Raw genomic sequence first — 14,855 nt, 5'->3', positions numbered from 1 at the left:
GCTTGGGGGAGAGGGTTTGCTTGTATCTCTACAGGTGGAGAAGGAATCAGATGGGTGCCAACGAGCCGTATTCGCCTTGTCCATCGCAGAGAGACGGAGCAGACCCTTGAAACAAAGGAGAAGACCCAAGAAACATCGGGTGGTTCTGTTGCTGATTGTGCTCACCATTGAAAGAGTGTGGCAGTTATGGCGTTTGACTCATGGACATAGAAAATTGTTGGACTTCAAAACCCTCAGGAATCATTGGATTCTCTGAGACATGATGACATTGTTGTAGGACTTCAAAACCCTCAGGAATCATTGGATTCTCTGAGACATAAGATTGTTGTAGGACTTCAAAACCCTCAGGAATCATTGGATTCTCTGAGACATGATGAGATTTTTGTAGCACTTGAAAACCCTCAGGAATCATTGGATTCTCTGAGACATGATGAGATTTTTGTAGCACTTGAAAACCCTCAGGAATCATTGGATTCTCTGAGACATGATGAGATTTTTGTAGCACTTGAAAACCCTCAGGAATCATTGGATTCTCTGAGACATGATGAGATTTTTGTAGCACTTGAAAACCCTCAGGAATCATTGGATTCTCTGAGACATGATGAGATTTTTGTAGCACTTGAAAACCTCAGGAATCATTGGATTCTCTGAGACATGATGAGATTTTTGTAGCACTTGAAAACCCTCAGGAATCATTGGATTCTCTGAGACATGATGAGATTTTTGTAGCACTTGAAAACCTCAGGAATCATTGGATTCTCTGAGACATGATGAGATTTTTGTAGCACTTGAAAACCCTCAGGAATCATTGGATTCTCTGAGACATGATGAGATTTTTGTAGCACTTGAAAACCCTCAGGAATCATTGGATTCTCTGAGACATGATGAGATTTTTGTAGCACTTGAAAACCCTCAGGAATCATTGGATTCTCTGAGACATGATGAGATTTTTGTAGCACTTGAAAACCCTCAGGAATCATTGGATTCTCTGAGACATGATGACATTGTTGTAGGACTTCAAAACCCTCAGGAACATTGGATTCTCTGAGACATGATGACATTGTTGTAGGACTTCAAAACCCTCAGGAATCATTGGATTCTCTGAGACATGATGAGATTTTTGTAGCACTTGAAAACCTCAGGAATCATTGGATTCTCTGAGACATGATGAGATTTTTGTAGCACTTGAAAACCCTCAGGAATCATTGGATTCTCTGAGACATGATGAGATTTTTGTAGCACTTGAAAACCCTCAGGAATCATTGGATTCTCTGAGACATGATGACATTGTTGTAGGACTTCAAAACCCTCAGGAACATTGGATTCTCTGAGACATGATGACATTGTTGTAGGACTTCAAAACCCTCAGGAATCATTGGATTCTCTGAGACATGATGAGATTTTTGTAGGACTTGAAAACCCTCAGGAATCATTGGATTCTCTGAGATGTTAGATTGTTGTAGGACTTTAAATTTTTCTGGAATCATTGGATTCTTTGAGACATAAGACTTGAAAGCCCTCAGGAATCATTGGATTTTCTGAGAAATGATAAGACTGTTACAGGACTTCAAAATCTGCTGGAATCATTGGATTCCCTAACACAGAAAAAGACTTTTGCAGGACTTCAAAAACTTGGGGGGATCATTGGATTCCTGATATGTGAAGCAATGGACAATAGACTATCTCTTGGCTGCTGAAGAAGGTGCGTGTGTGGCTGCTGTTTACATACTCTCCTTCTAGGACTTCTGGCAATCTTTTACAACACAGTGTTGATTTATATTGTTTGTTATACTATTACTTGCGTGAACAATTCATGTTTGTTACACCACATCAAGCCTTCACTGACTGTGGGGAGAGTCATCACTAATAGCCTCTGCGTTATTGCGATGTGCTTGTGTAATACCTCCCATGCTGATGGCTTGTGCATACCTGTTTCTAATAAGACTCTTCAGCCCAGAGACCCGCTAGCAACCCCCACTTCCCTTTGGTGCTTTTCACCTCCCTTCCTGAGAAGTCAGAAGGGTTGTGATCATCTTCTTTCGGTGCTTTCACCTCCTTTCCTGAGAAGTCAGGGAGGGTGTGATCACCTCCCCTTGGGGGCTCTGACCTCCCTGAGGAGTCAGGGATGGCATGACCATCTGTGTTCTAAAACAAAAGAAAGCGGGAGATGTAATGGGCTGAGGCTCGAGTTGATGCACTGAGGTCCCAAGCACATGAGGCTAAATAGTAATTGGACCATACTCTATTAATATATACGTTTGGAGAAAGAATGGCCCCCACCCACTCTTTGTGCAAGTCCTGATGTGTTGTATAGGAAATGACGATTTTGGTGGGTGGAGGTAGGGGAGGGGAAAGGAAAGCGGAAGGAGAGACTGTTGGCTGGCATCTTGACACAGCTGCTCGTATTGGTATCACAACAGCCCTTCATCTCCAATCCCCCTCTGCTATCTGGCTTCCTGTTGCAGCTGCCCATATTGCTATCGCAATCCTTTTTCACCTCTTCACTTCAATAAAGATTGAAGATTTTCCCCTTAACCTGAATTCCTGACTCCGGCTGATTTTAAATACGCTGTCATCACAAGAGAGAAATTCATGATTTGAAATATGACAGGAAAAGCAGTTTTATATCACTTGGAATTTAAAGCTGTATCTGATTGGATTTTAAGTTAAAATCTGGGTTATTAAAACAAAATGCCAGTAGCTTACTTTGGGAGGTTGTGTTTGTATCTCCCTACTTAGATAGTAAGTTGCTTTCTAGAAGTCCTGGGTACTTTGTAAACTCTGCTCTGTTGGGTATATGTATAAATTTTATGAAATTTGGTTCAAAGTTATTTGTTAATCTTGAAGGTTAAAGTTTTTTTTTTAAGTGAGTTTAAGAGAAGGGACAAGAGAGAGTGATTTGCAAAAGCAATTAATAGTTTAAATGGAGTGGGGTGAAGGGCGGCCACATAGAATTCCCCCCCCTTCACTAAGTGCATTCCAGTCTCTTTCTGTAAAGACTTTGGCTTTGGCAAATGATTTCAAGAGATAGGCCCATTACCTGTATGTGCACGGATGTTTGTGGCAGCCCTCTTTGTAGTGGCCAGAAACTGGAAACTGAGTGGATGCCCATCATTTGGAGAATGGCTGAATAAATTGTAGTGTATGAATGTTATGGAATATTATTGTTCTGTAGGAAATGACCAGCAGGATGATTTCAGAAAGGCCTGGAGAGACACGAACTGATGCTGAGTGGAGCAGGACCAGGAGATCATTATATACTTCAACAATACTATATGATGATCAATTCTGATGGACCTGGTCATCTTCAGCAATGAGATGAACCAAATCAGTTCCAATGGAGCGGTAATGACCTGAACCAGCTACACTCAGCAAAAGTACTCTGGGAGGCGACTATCAACTACTACATAGAATTCCCAATCCCTCTATTTTTGCCCGCCTGCATTTTTGATTTCCTTCACAGGCTAATTGTACACTATTTCAGAGTCTGATTCTTTTTGTACAGCAAAATAATGGTTTGGACATGTATACTTATATTTAACATAATCTTTAACATATTTTACATGTATTGGTCAACCTGCCATCTAGGGGAGGGGGTTGGGGGAAGGAGAGGAAAAATTGGAACAAAAGTTTGGCAATTTTCAATGCTGTAAAATTACCCATGCATATAACTTGTAAATAAAAAGCTATTAAAAATTTTTAAAAAAGAGATAGGCCCCTTTTATCTATAAGTTAGTAAGGTTGTTTCTAAAAGTTTAAAGGACATTTTTAAGAATCTTTCAGATTTTTTTATGTGGAATTGGGTATTCTATATAAGTTTAATTATTTGTATCCTGAGATTATGACAATCATTTTAAGGGCGTCTGAAAATAATAGGCTTTTTCTTTGTCCCTTTGAAAATGTTTCTGTTAAATATGAAAGCTAACTTGTGAACGTACTGAGACAAATTTATTACTGTTATCAATATCAGGTTATCATATTTCTAAAAGTTTAATAGTTTTAAGAACCTCTTGGATTCTTTTATGTGGTATTAGGATGTTTTGTATAGGATATTCTAAGTTTTAATTGATTGTATTGCATCATCCTGAGATCATTTAAGGAGCCTCTGAAAATAATATTTTTTTGTCCTTTTGAAAGTGTTTTTGTTATGGACATTATGTAATTTGGGATATTTATCTATGTATTGGGTATTTTGAAAAGCAAACCGATTTGTACGTATAATGTTCACTTATGAAAACATTACTTAGATATGAAAGAAGTGAACTTACTGAGACAAATTCTTACGATGATAAATATCTGTTTAGGATTTATCTGAAACTTCAGCTAATGGAATTTGTTATTGGAAGTAAAATTCCTTGGGCTTATAGTTAATGCTGTTTGGTAATTTCAAAGCTCCTCCCTCTGACGGGTAGTGGGACACTTAAGTGGAGCAAAAATGAATTAAAGCTTTTTTATCCTGTTTTGCTGAAAGTTGTTTTAATTGCTTATGTTATGGTTGTGTCCCTGCATTTTTCCTCCTGTGACTGATTTCTGTGATCAGAGCGATGGTCAATAGAAACTGTTAAAACAATTCAATTATGTCATACCTTGCTGTTTCCAATCTGGTTATATGTAATCATTATATCCTAAATACTTGAGCAAATAAATATTTTGTCTGATCATTTATCTGTTATTGGATATTGTGTCTGTGGATATTCAGGTTTTGAAAAGTTTCTACATAGTGAGAGAACAGTTAGCACAGAGAAACCTAACTGCTATTAATTTATGAGACCTGTCCTGTGAAGAACATCTATTAAGCTGGTGGCCATTTCATACTGGCCTCTTCGCATTTTGTATCAGTCTGTCCTAGCCTTTAGTAGAGTTATATTTTTTATTCTAGATTTTGGTCAAATCACAGGTGTTGACTTGCTTCTGGGACCTAGATCAGCTCTGATCATCAGCAGGCCAGGCCACACCCCATGTATCCCCTGCATGGACTGAGAGTCTCTGCCAGTGCCCAGCCTGAAGCAGTTTTCATCCCTTACCCTGGTGGACTGATATGGGGAAATCTAGGAACCCTGATTGGGTCATCTATTACTGTGCGTTTAAAATTTGGGGTGGATTTGTTAAAACTATGTAACTATTGCTGTATGTTTGAGGGATTTTTAGGAAACTTAATGTACTAGTCTGTTATGTTCAGGAATTTTGATTCACTCTTGAGATTTATATGGGGAATGGTTATTTGATAATTTTTTTTCATGAGAAAAAAAAAGGAGAAAGAAACTGTTTAGGAAAGAAACTGGTCAGGAAATTGGTGAAACTGATATATTTTTCTGCCCTGCCCCCTATCTCATTAGTTCAGATTGAGTTGGAAATTATTTAAAGGTCCTTTTCTTTTTACTCCTTGCTTAAATTTACTGGACTATGATTTGCTGGTTATGTTTTAACTTTGAAATCCCTTATTCTGCTGGAATTGCCCTGGCAGACTCAGCTTTTTGGATTATTCTTTAGAAACAACCAGCAATCAGACATCTGTCCTGGGACTAGCAGTTTGTCTGATCTGTTTCTCCATTCCTGTTACCCCAGTTCCTTAATTAGTATTTCAGCATTTTGATATCAGGCCTCTAATAGTTTGGGGTTGCCTGCCTTGGTCTAACTGCATAATCTGCTCAGAGATCTGTCTCTCAGTGATAGCTCCTGTTCCATAGAGAGGGGACAGGTTGAGCTACTCCAGGCCCCACTTTTTCCCCCTTTGGAGTCCCTGACAGACTTGGGATACCCTCTTAGGATGGGCAGCAGGACTGTCTTGAGCACTGCTACTCCCTGTATAAGCAGAGGTTGAGTTCATGCACAAATGACCATGCACAAACTGTCCATCTCAGACTGGATTCTCTGGCTCAGATGCTCCACAACTGCAGAGGACCTGCTATTTCTGCAACAGGGGAGCCTGTGTGCCTCCCTGAATGAGGAATGCTGTTTGATGCTAATAGTTCTTGGGTTATGGGGAGAGTGGTCCTTGCCATAAGTTCTTGCATTATTCTAGTTTTAGGTTGGTTTATTTATTTTATGTAGGGTTGGTCAAAATTATGGTGCTAAGACTTTCCAGAGGAAGGTAATTCAATGATTTGAATATTCAGAAGAGAGAGTATGGAATGTTATGCCACAGTTCTCTTTTATTGTCCTGACTCGGTTTCCCTAATTATCCTGACCCAGTCCTGCCTCAGTTTCCCTAATTGTTCTGCTTAACCACCCATTCCTCTTAATCAGAATATTTGATAAGGATAAAATAACTTATATTTTAGAATATCAGAATGCCTCTCTCCATCCAAAGCTATCAGAATACTTTCTTAACAAGATGATTCTCCCCATCTCTGAGGTGCCTTCTCCTATATCCAGTAGCTCATCCCACTCTGTCAGAGTCCCGTTCCCACTCTCAGCACCCTGACTCCGCTCCTGTCTCAGTCTACCCCGAGTCTGAACCTTGTGTATATAGATCATTGAGAACTCACATTGTTTGCTGGATTCTTGGAGACGATAGTCTCATTCATCCCTGGGACCAAACCATGGATCCATTTGGTCCCAGTAAATCTCTCCCTTTTAAATAAATTATTCAATACTCTCTAATCTCTATCTTGCCTCAGTTTCTCTGGCATTACAATACTGTTAGAATAAAAGGAAGGGAAAATTCAATGGAAACAGACGTTGTAGAATGTTTATAACAGGAGAAAGAAGGTACCTTTATTTAGGGCAGAAGAAATTAGGGGAAATGGGAAAGTACCACTGCAAATACATCATGGGAACTGATAAAAGGAATGCACCACTGTTTATGCAAAAGAGGTAGAGACAAAGACAGAAGATATCATTATAACAAAGGGGGGGGGGAATGGAAGAGTGTATGGGGAATCTTTATAGGGTAAGATGGAAGATACCATTAGGCAGGAGTTAGGAAAGTGAGAAATAATGCAAAAGCATTATTGAAAATAGAATTTTTGGGGGAAACAAAAAAGATTAACTTTTAATTCAGAACAGGTAGAGACAAAGACAGAAGATACCAAAGGAATAATGAAATGGAAGAGACTATGGAGAATGTTTATAGGGGGAGAAGGAAGATACCATTATATATGGGACAAGAAAATAGGGGAAGTGGGGAAAGCACCACTTCAAGAACATAGGGGGAGACAAAAGGAATGAACCACTGTTCATGCAAAAGAGGTAGGGAAAAATACAGAAGATACCATTATAACAAAGGAGAGGGGATAATGAAAAGGAAGAGACTATGTTTATATGTTTATAGGGGGAGAAGGAAGATACCATTTGTATGGGAGAAGAAAATAGGGGAAGTGGGAAAGCACCACTTCAAATAGAACATAGGGGAGACAAAAGGAATGAGCCACTGTTCATGCAAAAGAGGAGGGAAAAATACAGAAGATACCATTGTAACAAAGGAGAGGGGATAATGAAATGGAAGAGACTATGTTCATATGTTTATAGGGAGAGAAGGAAGATACCATTATGTATGGGAGAAGAAAATAGGGGAAGTGGGAAAGCACCACCTTCAAATAGAACATGGGAGAGACAAAAGGAAGGAACCACTGTTCAGGCAAAAGAGGGAGAGATAAATACAGAAGATACCATTGTAACAAAGGAGAGGGGATAATGAAATGGAAGAGACTATGTTCATATGTTTATAGGGGGAGAAGGAAGATACCATTATATATGGGAGAAGAAAATAGGGGTAGTGTGAAAGCAACACTTCAAATAGAACAAAGGGGGTAACAAAAGGAACGGAACCACTGTTCATGCTAAAAAGGTAGAGACAAAATTGAAGATACCTTTAAAACAAAGGAGAGGGGATAAAGCAAAGGAAGAGACTATGAAGAATGTTTATAAGTGTAGAAGGAAGATACCATTATGAAGGAAAGACAAATTAGAGGTAGTGGGAAAGCACCCCTGCAAACACAGCATGGTGGGGGGGGCAGGGGGGTGTGATAAAAAGAAAGAACCACTATTCATGCAAATGACATAGAGGAAAAGACAGAACATACTATTTGTATAAAGGGAGGGAAAAACAATGGGAATAGACTTTATGGAATGTTTAAATTTGGAGAAAGAAGATATGATTATGCAAGGAAGAAGAAAGTAGGGTAAGTAGGAAAGCACCACTGAGAAAAGAACATGGGGAGAGATAAAAGGAAGGAACAACTGTTCCTGCAAAAGAAGTAGAAATAAATGCAGAAGATTCCATTAGAATAATCTTCCTCACTGTTCATGCAAAAGAGGTATAGAGAAAGAGAGAACATTCTAGTAGAAAAAAGGGAAGGAGAGAAGAAATGGGAATAGAGTCTATAGAATCTTTATACTGGGAAAAGGAAGATACTATTATGTAGGGGAGAAAATATTAGGGCAACTTAGAAAGCACCAATGAAAAAAGAACATGGGGTTTTATAGAAGGAAAAAAAAAAACCACTCTTCATGCAAAAGAGGGAAGAGACAAAAAGAGAAGATACCATTATAACAACAGAGAGGGGAGAACAAAAAAGGAAGGACTAAAGAGAATGGTTATTGGGGGAGAAGGAAGATACCAGTAGTCAGAGATAAGAAAAGTAACAAACAATCAGAAAGTATAACTAGAAATAGTTTTTGGAGAGAGATAACAAGAAGGGACAACTTTTAATGCAAGTAAGGTTGAGATAAAGACAGAATATACCATTAGAATATAGGGGAGGGGAGAAACAAAGAGGAAAGAGAATGTTTATAGGGGGAGAAGGAAGAAATCATTATACAGGGGAGAAGAAATTAGGGGAAGTGGGAAAGCACCACTGTAAAAAGAACATGGGCTGAAGATAAAAGGAAAGAACCATTGTTTATGCAAAAGAGGTAGAGAGAAAGACAGAACATACTATTAAAATAAAAGGTTTGGGGAGAAACAAAAGGTATAGACTATGGAGAACATTACAAAGGGACAAGGAAGATACGATTATGCAGGGCAGAAGAAACTAGGGGAAGTGGGAAAGCATTACTGCAAAGAGATCATGGGGGAGATAAGAGAAAAAACCCCTGTTCATAGAAAAGAGGTAGAGACAATGACAGAAGATACCATTATAACAAAGGAGGAGGAGAGAAAAGGGAAGAGTCTATGGGGAGTTATTATATGGGAAGATGGAAGATACCATTAGTCAGGAGTTAGGAAAGTCAGAAATAACGGAAAAGTATAACTGGAAATAGAGTGCGAGGGGAGATAAAAAGAAAGAATAACTTTTAGTGTAAAAGGAGTAGAGACAAAGAGAAAAGATACCATTAAAGTAGAGGGGAGATTAAAAGGAAGAGACTGTGTGTGCTCTCTCTGGGAGCAGGTTTCTTGGGGAGGTTTTCTGAAGGCAGCCTTAGTATCAGTTCAATAATCAATAATTACCCAAAACCCAGCCAGGTGATAAAAGTTCAGATCTTTTATTGTCTCCAATATAGCCCAGTTAGCTTAGAGGCCTATCTCTCTGCTTGTTTCCAAGAGCTCCCTCTGAATGTCTCCAAATCCAAAGGTTTGTCCTTCAGCCTCCATCCAGCACCAAGGTGAATCTGTCTTGCCTCTGAGAGAGGGCTTGTGGGCTTCCTTCCAGAGTGCTCTTCTCCGACACCAGTTGGAATGTTCTGAAGTAAGTCTCTTCTGAGAGAGGGCTTCTGGCTGAACTCACTTGAGGCTCCCCTCTCAATCTAATTCAGCTGAACTCTCTCTGAGAGCCTCTGTCTGTTTCTTATATATGAGAGAGTGGGAATGTGGGATATCTCCCATAGTGCTCTCTGGCTCTAAGAGCTTCAAGGGAAGTGTGATTTCAGATATCTCATACTAAACCCTGAAATCTCCCAAAGGTGTGAACTCCAATGAGTAAAGGTGTGAACACAGCATTGTTTCAATTAGTTCTACTTAGTACCTTGTTTCAGGTTCTGGCCCAAAACATCTCCTTGTAAGATCAGATCAATGATACTGAACCATGTTAATTAGATAATTATTGTCTCTATCAACTCTAATGACTTAACAATTTGTAGTGATTCCAACAACTGTGAACAATGTTTATAAGGGGAGAAGGAAGATATGATTGTGCAGGGGAGGAGAAATTAGGAGAAATGGGAAAGCACCACTGCAAAAAGAACATGGTGGGGAAGATAAAAGAAAAGAACCATTTTATGCAAAAGAGGTATAGAAAAATAGAGAAGATTCCTTTAGAATAAAAATAAGTGGAGAAACAAAGGGAATACTCTATGGAGAATGTTTATTGGGGTGAAGGAAGGTAACATTATTCAGGGGAGAAAAGTGTAGGGGAAGTGGGTAAGTACTACTTCAAAGTAGAGACAAAAGGAATGAACCATTCTTCATGCAAAAGAAGTAGAGATAAAGACAGAAGATATCATTATAACAAAGGCGAGAAGATAACAAAAAGGAAGGGACTATAAAAATGTTTATAGGGAGAGAACAAAGATGCCATTATGCAGGGGAGAAAAAATTAGGGGAAATGGGAAAGCACTATTGCAAAGTAAACATTAATGAGAATTAATGAAAAAATTGCAAATGAACATAGCCTAGCTCTACCAGACCTAAAATATATTATAAAGCCCCGGTCATCAAAACCATTTGGTACTGGCTAAGAAACAGAGTAGTCCATCAGTGGAATAGGTTAGGCTCACTAGATACACTAGTCATTTAGTGTAGTAATTTAGTGTTTGATAAACCCAAAGACCCCAAATTCTGGGATAAGAGCTCATTATTTGACAAAAGTTGCTGGGAGAATTGGAAGATAGCATGGCAGAAACTGGGCAATGACCAACACCTAACACCCTATGCCAAGATAAGTTCAAAATGGGTTCATGATTTAGATAAAAAAGAATGGTATTATAAGCAAATAAGAACAAGTGACAGTCTACTTCTCACATCTGTGGAGCAGGAAAGATTGAAGAACTAGAGTTCATTATGAAATGTAAAATGGATAATTTTGATTATATTAAGTTCAAAAGCTTTTGTACAAATGAAACAGATGCAGGCAAGATTAGAAGGGAAGCAGAAAACTGGGGATAACTCCTTCGAAGAGTTCTGATAAAGGCCTCATTTCTAGCACATATAGAGAATTGACTCCAGTTTATTAGAATATAAGCTATTCTCCAGTTGATAAATGGTCAAAGGATATGAACACTTTTCAGATGAAGAAATTAAAAGTATTTCTAGTCATATGAAAAAATGGTCTAAATCATTATTGATCAGAGAAATGCAAATTAAGACACTTCTGAGGTACTAGTATACACCTTTCATATCAGCTAAGATGACAGGAAAAGATAATGCTTAATGTTGGAGGGGATGTGGGAAAATTGGGACACTATTACATTGTTGGTGAAGTTGTGAACTGATTCAACCATTCTGGAGAGTAATTTGGAACTATGCCCAAAGGGTCATCAAACTTACATACGCTTTGATCCATCAGTGTCTGTACTTGGTCTGTATCCCAAAGAGATCATAAAACAGGGAAAAGAACCCACATATACAAAAATGTTTGTGGGGCAACCCTGTTTGTAGTGGCAAAGAACTGGAAACTGAGTGGCTACTCATCAGTTGGAGAATAGCTGAATAAGTTATGGTATATGAATGTTATGAAATGTTATTGTTCTAAAACATATGATGAGCAGGATGATTTCAGAGAGGCCTGGAGAGACATGAAATGATGATGAGTGAAATGTTCCAAACCAGGAGATCATTGCATACGGCAACAGCAATTTGTCATTATTCAACAATGAGATAATTCAGGCCAATTCCAATAGTTTTGTGATGGAGAGAGCCACCTGCACCCAGAAAGGGGCCTGGAGGGTCTGGATGTGGATCACATCATAGCATTTTCATATTTTTGTTGTCTGCTTATTGTTTGTTTTCTTTCTCATTTTTTCCTTAATGATCTGATTTTTCTTGTGCAGCATGAGAAATGTGGACATAAATATATGTGAGAATTGCATATGCTTAACCTATATTACTTTCTGTCTAAGGGAGGAGGTGGGGGAAAGAGAGGGAGAAAAAATTTGGAACTCAAGGTTTTGCAAGGGTGAATGTTGAAAACTATCTGTGCATGTAGTTTGAAAATAGAAACTTTAATTAAATATAAAAGAAAAAAAGAAAAAGCATGGAATCATAGACAGCTGGAATGCAACATGGGGAGAGACAAAGGGAAAAGAACCATTGGTTAGGAAAAGGAAATAGAAAGAGAGACAGTACCATTGGAAAAAGGAGTTGGGATAAACAACGGGAAGAAACTACAGAGCTGGGGATGGAGGGGGTGTTAGAAGGGAGATACCATTAAGGAGGGGAGAAAAGAGTGAGAGGAAATGGGAAGGAACCACTGGAAATGGAACCTGGGGAACAACGAAGGGAAAGAACCACTGACTAGGAAGATGTGCAGAGAAAGATCAAAGGGACCATAAGCAAAAATTGGAGTGGAGAGAAACAAAGGAAAGATGTTATGGAGAGTGGCTATGGGGTGAGTAGGAAGATACCATCAGGGAAGGGAGAAAAATATAAGAGACAAAAGGAAGAATGGGTCAGAGTGACAAAGGAAAAATAGAATGGAGAAAACAGAGAAAGCAAATGAAAAGAACATTGTGAATACCTGAGGGCAATCCAGAGAAGAAAGCAGAGTGTCTGTGGGAGAACGGCCAAGGGCTGTAGAGCAAAGGAAGAAAGTACTTGCTAAGGGGGGAGTGGTGGGGACAGGCCTGCGCCCTGTGCAGACTGTGCAGTGAGACAGGAGGGATAAAGCAGCAGGGCCCGAGGATGCTCTGAGGCAGCAAGGGCTCACAGTGGACTGGACTGTCAGGGACAGGGATGGGAATTTCCAATCTAAGCCTGACACTCAAAGGCTGGTGATGGAAGGGCCCAAGTTGGGGAAGGGAAGGGAGAAAATAAATATAAGAGCAATGAGGAAAGAGCTGGGGCCAGAGGAAGGGGTCGTGCTGGACAGATCCATGGGCAGAGGGTCAAGACAGGCTGAAATGGAGGCTGCCTCACAAACTCCGAGATGTGTGACCCTGCACAAGGCACTTGCTTTAACCCTTAACTTCTCCTCTAAAATGATGGTCTTGTATTCAAGATCCTTTAAGATCCCTTATAATTCTAAAATTCTATGGTTGAATGATAAAGAAGAAAGCTCCGAGGGATTGGGACTATAGGAGATAAATAGTTAAAATAAAAATTCCATTTAAGAGACAGAGGGAAAGCCGAAGAGAGAGACACAAAGGGAAGGATTTACAGAGAACTGGGAGAGTGATGATGGTGGGTGAGGCAACTGGTTCTCTTAGTGGGTAAAGCATGGGGCTTGGAGTCAGGAGGACCCAAGTTCTAGTGCTGACTTTCAAATCTACTTCTTCTGGGTCCAAAATCAGGTCTTTTTAACTGTCTAAGTCTCAGGCTTTTCTTTTCTTTCTTTCTTTTTCTTTTTTTCTTTTTTTGCTGAGGCATTTGGGGTTAAGTGACTTGCCCAGGGTCACACAGCCAGGAAGTGTTAAATGTCTGAGGCCAGATTTGAACTCAGGTCCTCCTGAATGCGGGGTTGGGTTCTATCCACTGTGCCATCTAGTGGCCCCTACCTCAAGTCTTTCAATGTTAGACTCTGTTCACAGTTTCCTTACAGCTGGAAATCTCTGATCTAAAGGTGACAAGAAGGGAAATGGCTATGCTGTGGTCCTTCAAAAATGGAGTGTAAAAGTTAACAAAGGCTTCTGAGGAGGGGAGACAGGGAGAAGGAACAAGACTGGCCCCATTGTGTACAAGGGAGAGGTGGAGAAGGATAGGGGCTTGACAACAAGAGATGAGAGGGGAAAGATGGAAGGCAGATGCCTTGGGTTGGCCATTTTGAAGAAGACACAAAGACAAGTAAAGACAAAGAGAGAAAAAAATACTTGGTAATTGGACAAGGAGAGAGGGAAGAGACCTCGGCAGAGCATGGGGAGAGGCCGAGAGAAGGGAGCTGAAATACCCAGTGGGAGCAAATCTGATTTGAAGGGAATGGGTTGGGAGGCAGTTGATTGTTATTACAGAATGCTATACTCAGGGTCAAATCACTCTGGGTTAGCAATTTGCTTCTGGAAATTACCAGCTGGTCAAATCACTTAACTTTTCTCAATCTGAATTTCCTTCTCTAAAAAAAGATGGAGATAGAGTTAAAGGTGGCCAGGAAATATCCCTTGGTTAGTGGTATCAGTGACTGTAGAGGGCCACAGTCAGCGGGGGAACTCTGGGTAAGGTATAAGACCCTACAGCCCAGAGAGAACCTGCTGACCATGTCTGGTTTGGCTCCCCATTTCCCTTGGTGTTCTCGTCCTTCCTGAGACGTCAAGGAAGGCATGACCACCTGGGTTCTACTTACAGTAAAGAGGCAGTTACATATCAGTAGCAGGGTGCTTATAGTTAGCACTTGCTCAGTGTGATGTGATGATATAATGGTTCTCTAGTTGGCACATGCTCAGTGTACTGTAATGATGCAATCATACTGAGGTATTTAAGGGCCTGGAGGACTTGAAATAAGGACTCCATCTTTGACCATCCTCTTGGGTCTCCTGCCTTCTTCGCTCCTCCACTAAGACCAAGGAGTCGGGCTGGTCCCGACATCCTCCAGAGAACTAGTCCGGATGGTATATTTTGACACCCCAGTGTGGCGGCTCTAGAAAGCATAGTACATTTTGGCACCCCAATTTGGGGGCTCTACAAAGAACACTGCAAGTAATGAAGAGTAAAGGGCAAGCCCCATGGGATTGGAGCGGCAGGAAGGAAAGTAAGTGGCAAAGAGACCCAAGGAAGGGTCCACTGGACAAGGATGGCATGAGAGAAAGAAAATCTCCTACTGACTAGAGAA

At 40.1% G+C, this 14,855-nt stretch overlaps 2 long non-coding RNA genes across 3 annotated transcripts in view; one reads left to right on the top strand and one right to left on the bottom strand.

The window, feature by feature from the left end:
- Positions 1–297: 297 nt before the first annotated feature.
- Positions 298–1,357, bottom strand: LOC127542730 (uncharacterized). 2 transcript variants are annotated; one of them, XR_007948806.1, is made up of 4 exons: positions 1,138–1,357; positions 797–968; positions 684–740; positions 298–627 (listed from the first exon to the last, which is right to left on the bottom strand). It is a non-coding gene; the product is annotated as an uncharacterized LOC127542730 (long non-coding RNA). The 2 variants fall into 2 exon arrangements; XR_007948807.1 differs by lacking the exon at positions 684–740.
- Positions 1,358–12,313: 10,956 nt separating this feature from the next.
- LOC127542607 (uncharacterized) overlaps positions 12,314–14,855 on the top strand; it is a 76,953-nt gene continuing 74,411 nt past the window's right edge. The window contains exon 1 of the long non-coding RNA XR_007948760.1: positions 12,314–12,485. This is a non-coding gene — a long non-coding RNA (uncharacterized LOC127542607). The remainder of the gene's footprint in view (positions 12,486–14,855) is intronic.

Source organism: Antechinus flavipes, chromosome X (assembly GCF_016432865.1).
Source record: "Antechinus flavipes isolate AdamAnt ecotype Samford, QLD, Australia chromosome X, AdamAnt_v2, whole genome shotgun sequence".
Lineage (NCBI taxonomy): Eukaryota > Metazoa > Chordata > Mammalia > Dasyuromorphia > Dasyuridae > Antechinus > Antechinus flavipes.
Note: the sequence above shows the minus strand (reverse complement) of the source record. Positions and strands in the feature narration are given on the sequence as shown.